Consider the following 13,935-nt stretch of genomic DNA (forward strand, 5'->3'; position numbering starts at 1 on the left):
TCTAGGTACCGGTGAACATTATATCCTGCCGGTGAACCATATACCAGTAACTGTGCAATAGTTACTTGCTTGCCAGTGAATGTTGTTGGGTCTCCAAAGTGCTAGCTTTCAATAGGTGTTGACATCAATGATAAAACCATACCAAAATACCAACAGTTTCTAGTTAACTTGGATCTGACATGATCCGATAGGCTCCAGTATAGTCTGATGATGGAATAAGCTTGTTCATTATACTTATACTCATATTTCATCAGTTGTTTTTGGTCTGGATATCAGATGCTATCTTGCTTTCTTAGAAGATTGGTTTATGGTTCTGACGAGGGTTTCACTGACAGAGGTTTTGATGGAGATCTTTGATGAATTGCATAAGTGGTGTTGGTGCAACTTCTGATGGAATTTCAGGATGTTGTTGGTGATCATGTTTGAGACTTGGCAGATATCATTGTTGAAGTGTATGGACCTAGATACTTGGTCCTGATTGATCTAGGTTATGGACCGACTTTAATGTAACATGTGGATATGACCTATTGATGTATTTATGGGATGTCTTATGTGTTGATATTATTTGTTTGGTCTAAGGCTGACATGGTTTGTAATTATGTAATTGGTTTATTATCTGGTGGCTAACCTGATTGTTTATGGTCGAGGGTTTGTATATATAGATGTAAGATCTCATTTTAGATCATCATGGTTAATATTAGAGGTCATGGTCAAGGAATGTAATGTGCAAATATTATAATATCATTCAAGAAGAGGAGTTGGTAGATCATTGGAGATCAAAATGGGTTTATGTAAGAGGATTTAGTCCTCCGGTATTGAGCTTAACCAAAACTATAATCAGGCATAGCAGATGTTATCTTTTGTAGTTCAACACTTCTCCGGATTGTAGTCTAGATTTCTATGTAGTCAGTGAGGTTCCTTTTGTGATGAGAAGTGCGCTCTAGGCTGCTAGCCTTCCTGCAAGTGTAGGCCCCTCAATTGTAATTCACGTACTTACTGCAAAAGTACTATCTAGACTGTGGGTAGGCTTCCCACTGTGGTTTTTCCCTTTACTGGGTTTTTCACGTACAAATATTGGTGTTATGTGGATGGTATTTATTTTGTGATTATTGTTTTAACTGCTATTCCAATATTAATGTTTTGGGTTCTAGTATTAAAGTTTAAATTGCTAATGGTTCCTGTAATCTGTGACAACTAATTCACCCCCCTCCCCTCTCAGTTGTCTTTCGGTTATTTGAACTATCTAACAATTGGTATCAGAGCTTTGGTCCTCACTGTAGAAATCTTAACCACTTAAGGAAGATCCTATGGCCACTAACAATTCAAGTTCATCTAGTTCTTCTGGAGCTATCTTTCGAAATGATATTTTGAGGCTTGATGGAACAAAGTACACAGTATAGAAGATTTAGATGGAAACTCATCTGAGATGTCTTAGCAAGGAGATTTGGGAGATCACACAGAATGGTTTCACACCCTATAATCCGAGATTTGGAAATCCTCCTTCGGCAATCCTAGACAAGGAGCTTGAGAATGATTGTAGAGAAAGAGAAACCCTCTCATGTGCACTTTCTGATCAACAAATAATGTGACTAACCGACAAATCATCTGGAAAGGCTATATGGGATAAGTTGGAGACTCTTAATGAAGGTGACCCTATAGTGAAGATTGCTAAACTTGATGGTTACCCAGTGAGATATGAAAACCTAAAGATGGAAGAAGATGAAAGGATTATTGCATTCATGGCAAGGGTAAATGAGATTGTTATGGGAATTCAATGTTGTGGTGGAACTCTGAGCAAAGATGAAATTGTTTCTAAAGTCCTAAGAGCCCTACCACTAGCTTACAAAATGAAGGCTACTGCTATTAGTGAGTTGAGAATAATGGCTAATACATTTGTCAACAAAGATACTTTGGTTGGGAAACTATCTGCTTTTGAGCTTGAGGAATTTGGACCTTCTGGAGTTGTGAAGAATGAACTTTCTTTTCATGCATCTACATCTACAACCAGTAAGCAAGACTAGAAATATTTATATGCAAAAGTTGGAAGATATGAAAAGAGAAGATGATGAGTTTGAGCAACTTGAAGCACTATTCGCTAGAAGAGTACCTAAAGGAGAGATAGGAAGTAAGTATGAAGGAAAAACACCTTTTAAATGTTTTGCATGTAATAAGAATGGTCATTTTGCATCTAGATTTCCTAAAAGAAATTCAAGATTTGAAGAAAGAGTTAGAACATCAGTTATGCCTAACCCTGGATATTAGAACAAGTATAAATACAAGAAAAATAGAGACAAATCATGCTACATAGCGGATGAGGAAGGCATTACTGATTCTGATGATGAACCGACAGAAGACTCTGCTAGTGGATCCAACAATGGGAAGGAATGGGTATTCCTATCTATCAAGGAAGATGATCCGGTAGTGGAAGAGAATGTACCTGAAGAGAAGGCACTTGCTGCTAAAATTGAAGACAAGGATGAGTGGGTAATTGACAGTGGTTGTTCACATCATATGACTAGAGATAAAGGGAAGTTTCTATCTTTGCAAGAATTTGATGGTGGTCTAGTTAGATTTGGAGATGACAAAGCATGTGTGATCAAAGGAAAATGAACTATATCATTGGATGGTAAGAACAATACTAACAATGTTTATTATGTTGAAGGTTTGAGGCATAATCTTTTGAGTGTAGGACAATTGGTAGATAAGGGATTTCAATTATAGTTCAAGGATGGAAAATGAAAAATAATTAATAGATCTGGCTTGGAGATTGCAACCGGTACATAAACAAAAGGTAATATATTTCATTTGAACTCCGGTGAGAAGACAAGTTTGATTACATAGATTGATGAGAGTTGTCTATGGCATAAAAGGTTGTGTCATGTGAATTTTAATTGCATCATGAAGATTAGTTCAACTAAGGCAGTTAGGGATATACCTAAAATTATGAAGCCCTATAATCTGGTATGTAAAGAATGTTGAATGGGTAAACAAGTCAGAACCCCTTTTAGGAGTATACAAGATAAATCAAATGATATTCTTGATCTTATTCATACTGATTTGTGTGGCCCTGCTAGAGTTAAAAGTTTTCAAGGTGATAGATATTTCATGCTAATCATTGATGATTATTCTAGAATGATGTGGGTTACTTTTTTGAGAGAAAAATCTAAAGCATTTGAAAAGTTTAAAATATTTAAGGCTAAAGTGGAAACTGAGATAGGATTGAAGATCAAATGTTTGAGATCAGATCATGGTGGAGAATTCACATCCAGTAAGTTTAATAACTTTTGTGACAAACCTAGTATAAGAAGACAATTTTATGCTCCCCGAAAAACCTCAGCAGAATGGAGTTGTGGAAAGGAAGAACATAACTATCTTGGATGCTTCTAGAAAAATGATGATGGAAGCTAGTCTACCTCATATCTACTGGAGAGAAGTAGTGAGTACAACAGTTTATACATTCAACAGAGTACATATCAAAGGAGAAATCGGTATGACACCTTATGAATTATGGTTTGGCAATACACCCATAGTTAAGTATTTCAGAATTTTTGGTGGTAAATGTTATATCAGGAGAGCTGATATTATTGGTAAATTTGATCCTAGATATGATGAAGGCATATTTCTTGGTTATTCTAATGAAAGAAAATCATATAGATGTTATAATAAGAGATTGCAAAGAATTGTGGAGAGTGCTAATGTCAAAATAGATGAGCTTAATAGAAGTCAAATATGAGTTTATGAGAAGGAACCAACAATGAAAATGATTATATCTAAACCGATAGCACCATTACCAGAATAGACAGTTGAAACAGTTACTCCGGAAACATCAGAGAATTCTACAGTAACTGAAGAACAAGGAAGAGGAACAGAAAGTCAGAAGACTCCTAGGTATGTGAGATTGAATCATTCAGAAGATCAAATCATTGGGGATAAGAACAATGGAGTGATGACAAGAAGAAGACTAGAAACTAATGAGGTATGTTTAATTTCACAAGTTGAACCAGTATCAGTAATTGAGACATGTAAAGATGAATATTGGTTGAAATCTATGGAAGAATAATTAGATCAGATTGAGAAAAATAACACATGGACCTTAGTTCCCTGGCCTATAAATAAATTTTTTATTGGAACTAAATGGGTTTTTAGGAATAAATTGAATGAGGATGGTCAAGTTATAAGGAATAAGGCTAGATTGGTTTGTAAAGGATATTCTCAGAAGGAAGGAATTGATTATGGATAAACTTTCGCACCTGTAGCTAGGATTGAAGTTGTAAGATTATTTCTTACCTATGTTTCTTATAAAAACTACAAGGTTTATCAGATGGATGTTAAATGTGTATTTTTGAATGGGGATCTTGATGAAAAAGTTTATATTGAGAAACTTGATGGTTTTCTTCTATCAGATGATACATATATGGTTTGCAGACTAAGGAAAGCTTTATATGGATTGAAACAAGCACCTAGAGATTGGTATGAAAGGTTGGATAAATATCTTTTGAATCTTGGTTTTACTAAGGGCAGTGCTGATAATAATTTATATTATAAAATCACTGATGATGATATATCGATTATTGAAGTATTTGGTGATGACATTATTTTTGGAGGTGAAGATAAATTATGCATAGAATTTTCTAAGAATATGGAGAAAGAATTTGAGATGTCTATGATTGGTGAGATGAAATTTTACTTAGGTTTGCAGATTACTCAGACTAACAAAGGTATTTTCATCTATCAAACTAAATATGCTAAGGAATTGTTGAAGAAATTTGGTATGGGAGATTCTAAACTGGTAAGTACTCCTATGGTTACAAGTGAGAAATTGACAAGAAAAGATGTTTCTACATCGATAAATCCTACAAGATACAAATCTATGATTGGAGGTCTGCTTTATTTGACTCAGACTAGGCTTGACATTATGAATGTTGTTTGTATTGTTTCAACATTTCAAAGTGATCCTAGAGAAAATCATGAGATGGCAGTGAAAAGGATTTTTAGATACTTACAAGGTACATTAGAATATGGTTTATGGTACCCTAAGGATGATAACTTTACTCTATGTGCATATACAAATTCTGATTGGGTTGGAGATGTTGATGACCAGAAAAGTACTTATGGTGGAGCTTTCTTTCTTGGAAAGAAGCTGGTTTCATGGATCTGTAAGAAACAATCATGTACTTCTTTATCTACTACTAAAGCTGAGTGTGTTGTTGTTGTTACTAACTGTACACAAGTTTTATGGATGAAGAAAATGTTGAAGGATATAAAGGCGGATTGTGATGCACTGGTAGTTATTCACTATGATAACTTTGTTGCTATTGATATAACAAAGAACCCGGTATTTCATTCTAAAACAAAGCACATATCTATCAACTATAACTTTTTGATGGAGAAGGTGGAAGCAAATGAAGTTAGATTGGTTTATGTGAACACTAAAGAGAAGATTGCAAATATTTTCACTAAACCTTTGTCCAAGGGATCGTTTGAGTACCTGAGAGACAAATTGGGAGTTTCTGCCCCTTCGATAGAGACTTGATTGATGTGGTTTGGCATCAATCCGACATGAACTATCAGATATACTATTTATTCAGGCACTGGTGTGGGATGCTACTACTCAGGGGGAGTAGTCATCTTTGTGATTTAAAGGCTTATGTTTTTTCTTTGATATTTTTGTCAGATTTCTAGCATTAATGTCAAAGGGGGAGTGATATTGATGTGAAAAAGAAAAAGAAAAAGAAAAATAAAAAGAAAAATAAAAAGAAAAAGAAAAAAAAAAGAGGGAGTCATATTGATGTGAAAAATAATTAGAAAGTGGGAGAGATATTGATAAGGAAAAGGAATTCAGAGCTTTAGAGAGATATTATTCACAGGGGGAGATATTGAAATTAAGAGCTATATTTGAGAGGTTGTTGGTTGTCTTCCATAGGGGGAGACTTGTTTGGCATTTCTTGGTACTTAGATGTTTTTCACATCTAGTGTTGCCATCAATGCCAAAGGGGGATATTGTTGGCCATTTGGTGGAATTGATTATGTGTTGCATTGATGTTTTGTCATTGATGCCAATACTAGCTATTTGGATGCTTTGCTAACACCCTTATTCTCTCGATAGGTTAAGTGGTTTCTAGTTAACTTGGATCTGACATGATCCGGTAGGCTCCGGTATAGTATGATGATGGAATCATCTTGTTCATAATAATTATACTCATATTTGGTCAATTGGTTTTGGTCTGGAGATTGGATGCTATCCTACTTGCTTAGAAGATTAGTTTTTGGTTCCGGTGAGGGTTTGGCCGATAGAGCTTTTGATGGAGATATTTGATGAATTGCATAAGTGGCGTTGGTGCAGCTTCTGATGGAGTTTCAAGATGCTATTGGTGATCATGTTTGAGACTTGGCGGATGAAGTCATTGCTAAAGCGTATGGACCTATACTTGGTCCCAGTTGATCTAGGTTATGGACCGACTTTAATGTAACGTGTGGATAGGACCTATTGATGTATTTCTGGGATGTCTTATGTGTTGATATTATTTGTTTGGTCTAAGGTCGACATGGTTTGTAATTATGTAATTGGTTTATTGTTTGGTGGCCAGCCTGATTGTTTATGGTCGAGGGTTTGTATATATAGATGTAAGATCTCATTGTAGATCATCATGGTTAATATTAGAGGTCATGGTCAAGGAATGTAAAGTGTGAATAATGTAATATCATTCAGGAAGAGGAGTTGGTCAATCGTTGGAGATTGAATTGGTTTTATGTAAGAGGATTTATTCCTGTGGTATTGAGCTTAACCAGAACAATACTCAGGCATATGAGATGCTATCTTTTGCAGTTCAATACTTCTCCATATTGTAGTATGGATTTCTATGTAGTCAGTGTGGCTCCTTATGTGATGAGTAGTGTGCTCTAGGCTATTGACCTTCTTGCAAGTGCAGGCCCCTCAATTGTAATTCACATACTTACTACATAAGTATTATCTGATTGTGGGCAGGCTTCCCGTCGTGGTTTTTCCCTTTACCAGGTTTTCCACGTACATATATTGGTGTTATGTGGATGGTATTTATTTTGTAATTATTATTTTAACTGCTATTATGGTATTAATGTTTTGGTTTCTGGTATTAAAGTTTAAATTGCTAATGGTTCCTATAATCTGTGACAATTGATTCACCCCCCCCCCTCTCAATTGTCTTCTAGTTATTTGAACTGTCTAACACAACCTCGGATTCTAAAGAGTTTCATGAATAGATATCTAGGAAAATGACTGAACATGAGATTCGAGCATGGGCAATCATGTGACAAAATGACACAAATGCCTATTTCACAGATGAAGGATTTATGCAAAGGACTTAATGATAGGGATTGAAAAAATGGAAAAGAGGTGTTGGATAATAGATAGAATGTTTGAAGATTTGTGCGAGGATAGATGGAAATATATTCAAGATGAGTGTTGGTACACAACTCGAGAAGTGATGAAGAGATAGAATAAAATTGAATTTTGGGACATAAGGACCCAAAATAGATAAAGGAAATGATGGAAGAATAGTTTTGGAAAGATGTTTATATAGATGGTTGAAACAAGTTCAAAGATGTGTGCTTTTGTTGATCTTTCTTATGGATCATTTGAGGTGATGGATGGAGGTAAGGACCCAAGATGGATGGAAGGGATGGAGAGTTTGACTTTGGAATGAAAGAACCTAAAATGGATTTGGAGGATGACGAGTTTGACTTTGGAATGAAAGGACCTAAAATGGATCTGGAAAATGAAGAGTTTGACTTTGGAATGAAAGGACCTAAAATGGATCTGGATGATGAAGAGTTTGACTTTGGAATGAAAGGACCTAAAATGGATTTGGATGATGAAAGGATTCCTTGACCTTGATCTTGAATTGGAGTAGGATCATTTGAGTTTGTGCTTTTCTATTGATTTTGAATTAGATTAGTGAAGGAGATGGAAGGGATATCATGCTCTTTCTTAGGAGGTGGATGTTGAATGGGACTCTGCTCTTGAGATAAAAGGGCATCATCATGGATACTAGGGGAAGGCTATCAAATACACACTTCCGTTGGAGGGGATTTTCATCAGTCTCCACATTTGATTATAGTGGGTTGGTAAACTTGGTGATAAATTCGTTACCCACTTGGATCATACCCTTCTCACTAGCCTTCTCAAGGCTTCGGGAAGGCGGGCCCTCTAAAGGATTTAATTGCTTGAAAGTAAATAAAGTAATGAAAAAGTGGGTTTGGATTTTTTATCACCCAATTAAGGGGAGAGAATATACCTACCACTTAAGACAAAGCAATCAAAGTTCTTTTTAACCTTTTCAAAGCAATTGTTGGCTAAGTCCTATTTGGAGATGTTGCTCCAACAAGCATGGTGTTCTTTTTATCCCACAAAGCAATTTGTTGTATAAGTAGGAAATTAAAATCCTAAACAACATAAAGTAAAGCATGTTTACTTGAAATGGAAATCGCTTAGCAAAAGAAAATGAAAATATTGATTTTTCTTTTTACCTTTGTAAGAAAAATGAAAATTTGTTGTTCTTTTTAGAGCCCAAATTTGAGGTGTGAATCCTAACTTGCAAGAAAGTAAATGTTTGATTTGTTGTTCTTTTTACCTTGCAAATGTGATTCTTTTTTAGAGCCCAAATGAAAATGAGGTTGATTTTTAAGCCCAAAATAAAGATGAGATTCTTTTTTAAACCAAAGTAAAAATGAATTTTTTTTTACCCAATTTGAAAAAAAGCTAGAAAGAAATTCATAAATCCTAATCTAACTCCTCTAACCTGCAAGAAATTGTTAGAAACCTATAAGAAGAAAAAGTTAGTGAAATATCAAAACTCTTGGTGGGCTTACACAAGCCTAATTTCAAATCTCGGTTACAAATTTTTCACTCCTGATCCTGAAATGCCCTGAAATTTGACGAAGTTTGAAATTTGGAGGATCCTCCAAAAACTAGATTTTGCATTATAACTCATGGAGATCCGAAGCCCCTCTTAAACATCCTGACAATATATATGGAGAATAACTTAAAGTATAAGTGACATACTTAATTATTATATTCCATATATATTGTCCTTCCACAAGCTTAATTTCAAGATTTGATTACAAACTTTGCACTCTATTTCAAATGCGCCAGAAGAGAGATCATATGTGCTAAAAGAACAGTCAAATGCTTTGATTACAAACTTTGCACTCTATTTCAAATGTGCCAGAAGAGAGATCATATGTGCTAAAAGAACAGTCAAATGCACGAAAAGATCTATCAAATGCGCTAAAATTTTAGTCAAATGCGCTAAAATAAATGTTAAATGTGCTAAAGAAACAATCAAATCACAACATAATACGTTATATGCGTGACAAAATATGTTATATGCACTACAAAATATGTTATATGCATTACATAATATGTTAAATGCATGACAAAATATGTTATATGCACTACAAAATATGTTATATGCACTAGAAAATATGTCAAATGTGCAAGACTATCTGTCGTATGTGCGGAAAGATCTACTGTATGCGCGATTTTGCATTTAAAAACTGCAGGCGTGAATCCTACAGAAAAAAAATAGAAATGTTGAAAAATGGGGTTTGAGCCCCACGGTGGGTGCCAATTAATGTATGTCTGGAATGTGGTATCAACTTGTAATAGAGAAGAACACTTCACACATACACATGAAACATTGGATTAGAGTTAGAAATCAAAACAAAACAAAGCAAGTTAGTGAATCAAAACTCTTTAAAATCGTTCCATGCTCCTCTATCTCTAAAGATCTCTAAGATTCAAGGTGGCCCTCACTTGGAAGAGAACTTGATCCTCAAGATGACAACCTAGAGAACGAGATTTAAATGATTCTAGGATCAAAATGGATGTAACTAAGATCTTATTGAAAGTTAAGATGATGGATTAAGATGAAATGCAAGATGCAAGACTAAATGCTCAAGATGATGAAGATATCAAACTAGGTTAATTCCAAATTGAAGATTAAATGCTACTAGATGAGTTAATTAAGCTAGAAAAGGATATGCACTTAAGCTAAATGAAGCTAAAATGCCATGAGATGAATTCTTGATGCTTGAAGATAACAAAGAGATCTCCTTAACTTGCAAAATGACTATAAGTTTGATGCACAAAAGACTTGATATGGAGAATGAAGAATGAGAGCTCTATTTATAGGGAAAATAGGGCAATGGAGGGTTGAGATTGAATAATCTCAACAAGGGATAGGATTGAAAGTTATCAATCCATGTTTACAATTTTCACCAATGAAATGGTGACAATTGTCAACAAGAGGTGGCTTGAGAGGAGATGCAAGAGGCATTAAATGCCTGGGAAGACATGAAGGTTACCTTAGGAGGTAAGCTTATGGTTAGGTTAGTGGTTAACCAATGGATAAAGTCTTTACCCAAGGGGTAAACTCTTGTGTGCAAGGGTTAATAAGATAACTAGGGTCAAAGTCATGAGTGCTTGATGAGACCCTTGGGTTAGCTGAGGGTTAAGTTAGAGAGAAAGTCTCTAACCATGTGGGAAGGTTGAGTTAATCGTTAATGGTTAGGAAGACTTTGGGGACAAATTTGTAAGAGTTCTTCCAAATTTGGGGAACTCTACAAGTTAGCTTGTTGAAGGAAATAAAGTCTTAAATGGATTTAGAAGACCTTCTTCCAAATTTGAGAAGTGACTTCCTCAAATTTAGGGAAATGACATGATTAGAGGGATTAAAGCTAATTGATTAGGACTAGATGGGTTCTAGAGGAATGTTTAGGAGGCAAGTGGGAGATGTAGGACTTTACAAGTGGGTGAGGTAAAAAAGAATTTAATTAAAATAAATTTAATTTATTTTAATTTTGGTTGCAACTTGCATTTGTAGGATTTTTCAAGTGGACCAATCACCAATTCAATCTTATATATCTGGTCTTAATAAAAAATAATCTCCTTGAAGTCGGCTTCAAGAAGTGTAATGTGTAGCTCCAAGTTGGATTCAATCTTTAATCAAAATATAGCGTTGGACCAAAAGAGTGTAATCACACGCCTCCTAAAGATCTTACCATACATCGAGATCACAAAATCAATATCCAAAAACACCGCAATCATAAAAAATCTTTCTGGACCAAAACATCACCGAGGTAGCCCTATTTAACTAGTTAACTCCTTCTAGATAGGAGGAATCACGACCGTCGGATCAAATATCCAAGAAGAGTTGCCATCAATGACAACCCTACACCAATAAGAAACTACCAGAAGTCATCAGATGAGTGTCCATTGCCAACAATCTCTACATATAAACACAAACTAGAAAAAGAGAAAGGATATTGAGAAATGTTGGGAAGGAGGTGTAGGGTCAAGACATGATAGAAACTAGGGCTTGTCTCTTTCATAATTGTTGGTGTAAATAATTATTCATCATGGATATTATTACACTTACTTAAGTTTACTTAGGATAATGCATTTCATAGTAGTTTGGATATGAGACACTTGGGTGTTTGTGCCACATTGGGATAGTGTGTGTAGGAAAAATTCCACCTCTTATGGTGTTGATCTTGTTATTACACTATCATATCCACTTATTGTGGAGTGATAATTCCACCTTCGGTGGGTGATCCACCTCATGTGGAATATTATATTATTTCTCCTACCTACCCACACCTATTTCCTACCTACCCTTGTTTCTTATTGAGCCACATGTCATATTTGTGTGCTCATACATATCCCTAGCCTTGCCTATATAAGCAGGCTCATTTACATTGTATGTAATAGAGATAATCCAGTTGATTATTGATCATTTTCTATTGATGAGAATACAGTGTATTCTTGTCCCATATTATGTCTCTATCTTGTACATTTCATTGACCTCTTGATCTTGGCAAAATCCAACATGGTATCAGAGCTATTGGAGTCTCATTGATTTGTCTTGAAGAGGCATTATTGTGACGTCAAGAGGCAGATCTGAGGAGCATCATCATTTGGAGGCGTCCTAGACCAGATCCGACCTCACCATTGCGTCCGGAAGGCCATTTCCATGAATTTTGGTTATAAAGTTGGCCTATTTTGGTGAGAAAAATTTTTTTTTCCCCAATTTTGCTAATCGTACGGATTTTTCGAATATTCATATTTTTTTTCAAAAAAAAAATTTCATTTTTCTGAATTTGTTTGAAAAAATTCAAAAAAAAAAAAAAAATTCAAAAAATTCAAAAAATCAAAACAAATTGAAAAGCAAATCAAAGAAAAATCAAAAAAAAAAAAGGGAGATTTTTGGGGGGGTCCGCAGACCGCCCCCCCGTGACCTGTCGTACTGCAGGTCTGCAGCACAACCGTACCTGCGCAGACAGAGAACGTACCTGCCGCCAGCGCTGTACACTCGATCTTCGCGCCCTCCTTCCGCGCCGGTTCGCTGTCCACGTACCCGCCGGCGCCCGTACCTGTCGTCGGCCGTCCTCCCACTGCGCGCTCCGTCACCCATCGGTCCCTGCCGCGCCGAAGACACCCGGCGCCACCTCCCGCAAGTCTCCCGCGACCTGCACGAACACTGTCGCAGTGCTCCCTCCGTCGGCGCATCTCCCGGTAGCGCCCCACGACCTCCGGCTCCGCCCGTCCGTGCAGGAGCCACCGCCGCCGCGTCCTCCCTCGGCGCCACTCGCCGCTCCCGGCACGCGCTGCTCCGAGCGCCGGCTCCTCCAGTCTCTGGCGCCGACTTCCGCTACCGCCACGGTCCCACCACCACCGGACTCCTCCGCTCCACGCAGCCCGTCCGTGCAGCGCCAGCTCCTCCGACACGTCAGCCACGTGGAAAACCGCACCACATCATCGCCACATCAGCCTGCCACGTCAACTATTCCATACAGTACGGCTTTGTACAGTCAGCATGCCACGCCGATATTCCGTACAGTGACACGCAGTATTCCGTACGCACAGCCATCCGGACACGTCATCCGTCCGTACAGTACGGACGCTCAGTCAGCCAGGCAGCGAAGTTTGGCGACGTTCATACGGCCGTCAAATTTAACCCAATGTTTTTCTGACGTTAGCGCCACATCAGCAGGGTTTGGAAATTTTTTGACCCCCTCTCATTTGCATTTTTGATTTTGCAGTTCAACTTCAAATGGCCATAACTTGCTCATTTTTGCTCCTTTTTTGGTGCAATTTTTTTTGAAATGGGCTAGAATTTCGTGCTCTCCGCAGTGGTGTAAGAATTTTTTGATTTTGATGCACGGATTTTTCAAAAAATGCAGTTTTTGGTGACTGTCCCTGAGTAATCCCAGTTTTTGCAACTTCAGAGGCTTCGTTTGGGGTCATCCGACCTCCTTTTTAGGTGCTGTTTTTTTTGAAAGTGCGTATTTTTTTGTCTACTTTCACATGATGCTATCAGATTGATGTCATTGTAAGTAGAAATTGTACTTTCAGATCTTGGCCATTTTTGGCTCTCTTGGTACTTGTATATTTGCTTGAATCTCAGTTAGATTCATTGCACTATTGATTGAAGTCTCTTGTATCTCATTTGAGAAGTTGTAAAATTTGCATCATAAGCCCACTTTGCCTTGTTTTGCAAGTGGCTCATTGTAATCGCACTAAGTATAAAGTGCCAAAATCATCACTTTTGGGGGGGTACTTTGATTGATTGAATTTGGAGGGTGTCTCTTGTGCTTTTGTGCTCTTGTGTTCTTTCCTTTTTGCTGCTATGGGTTCTTCTAAGTTTCCTCTCTTAACTCCACATAACTATGCTACTTGGAAAATTGATGCATGGAGTAAACTTATGGAAAAAGGACTCACTCATTACATTGATGGAACTATTGTTGCTCCAGCTGATCCTAAGGCTGATCCAGTTGGTCACTTAGATTGGCTCACTAAAAATATCATGGCAATTGGTACCTTAAGAAAGTATGTATCAAAGGATCTCATTTTTCATATTGAGAAATGTACTCTAATCAAGGATGCTTGGCAAAAGT

This window comes from Cryptomeria japonica, chromosome 3, assembly GCF_030272615.1.
Source record: "Cryptomeria japonica chromosome 3, Sugi_1.0, whole genome shotgun sequence".
Taxonomy (NCBI): domain Eukaryota; kingdom Viridiplantae; phylum Streptophyta; class Pinopsida; order Cupressales; family Cupressaceae; genus Cryptomeria; species Cryptomeria japonica.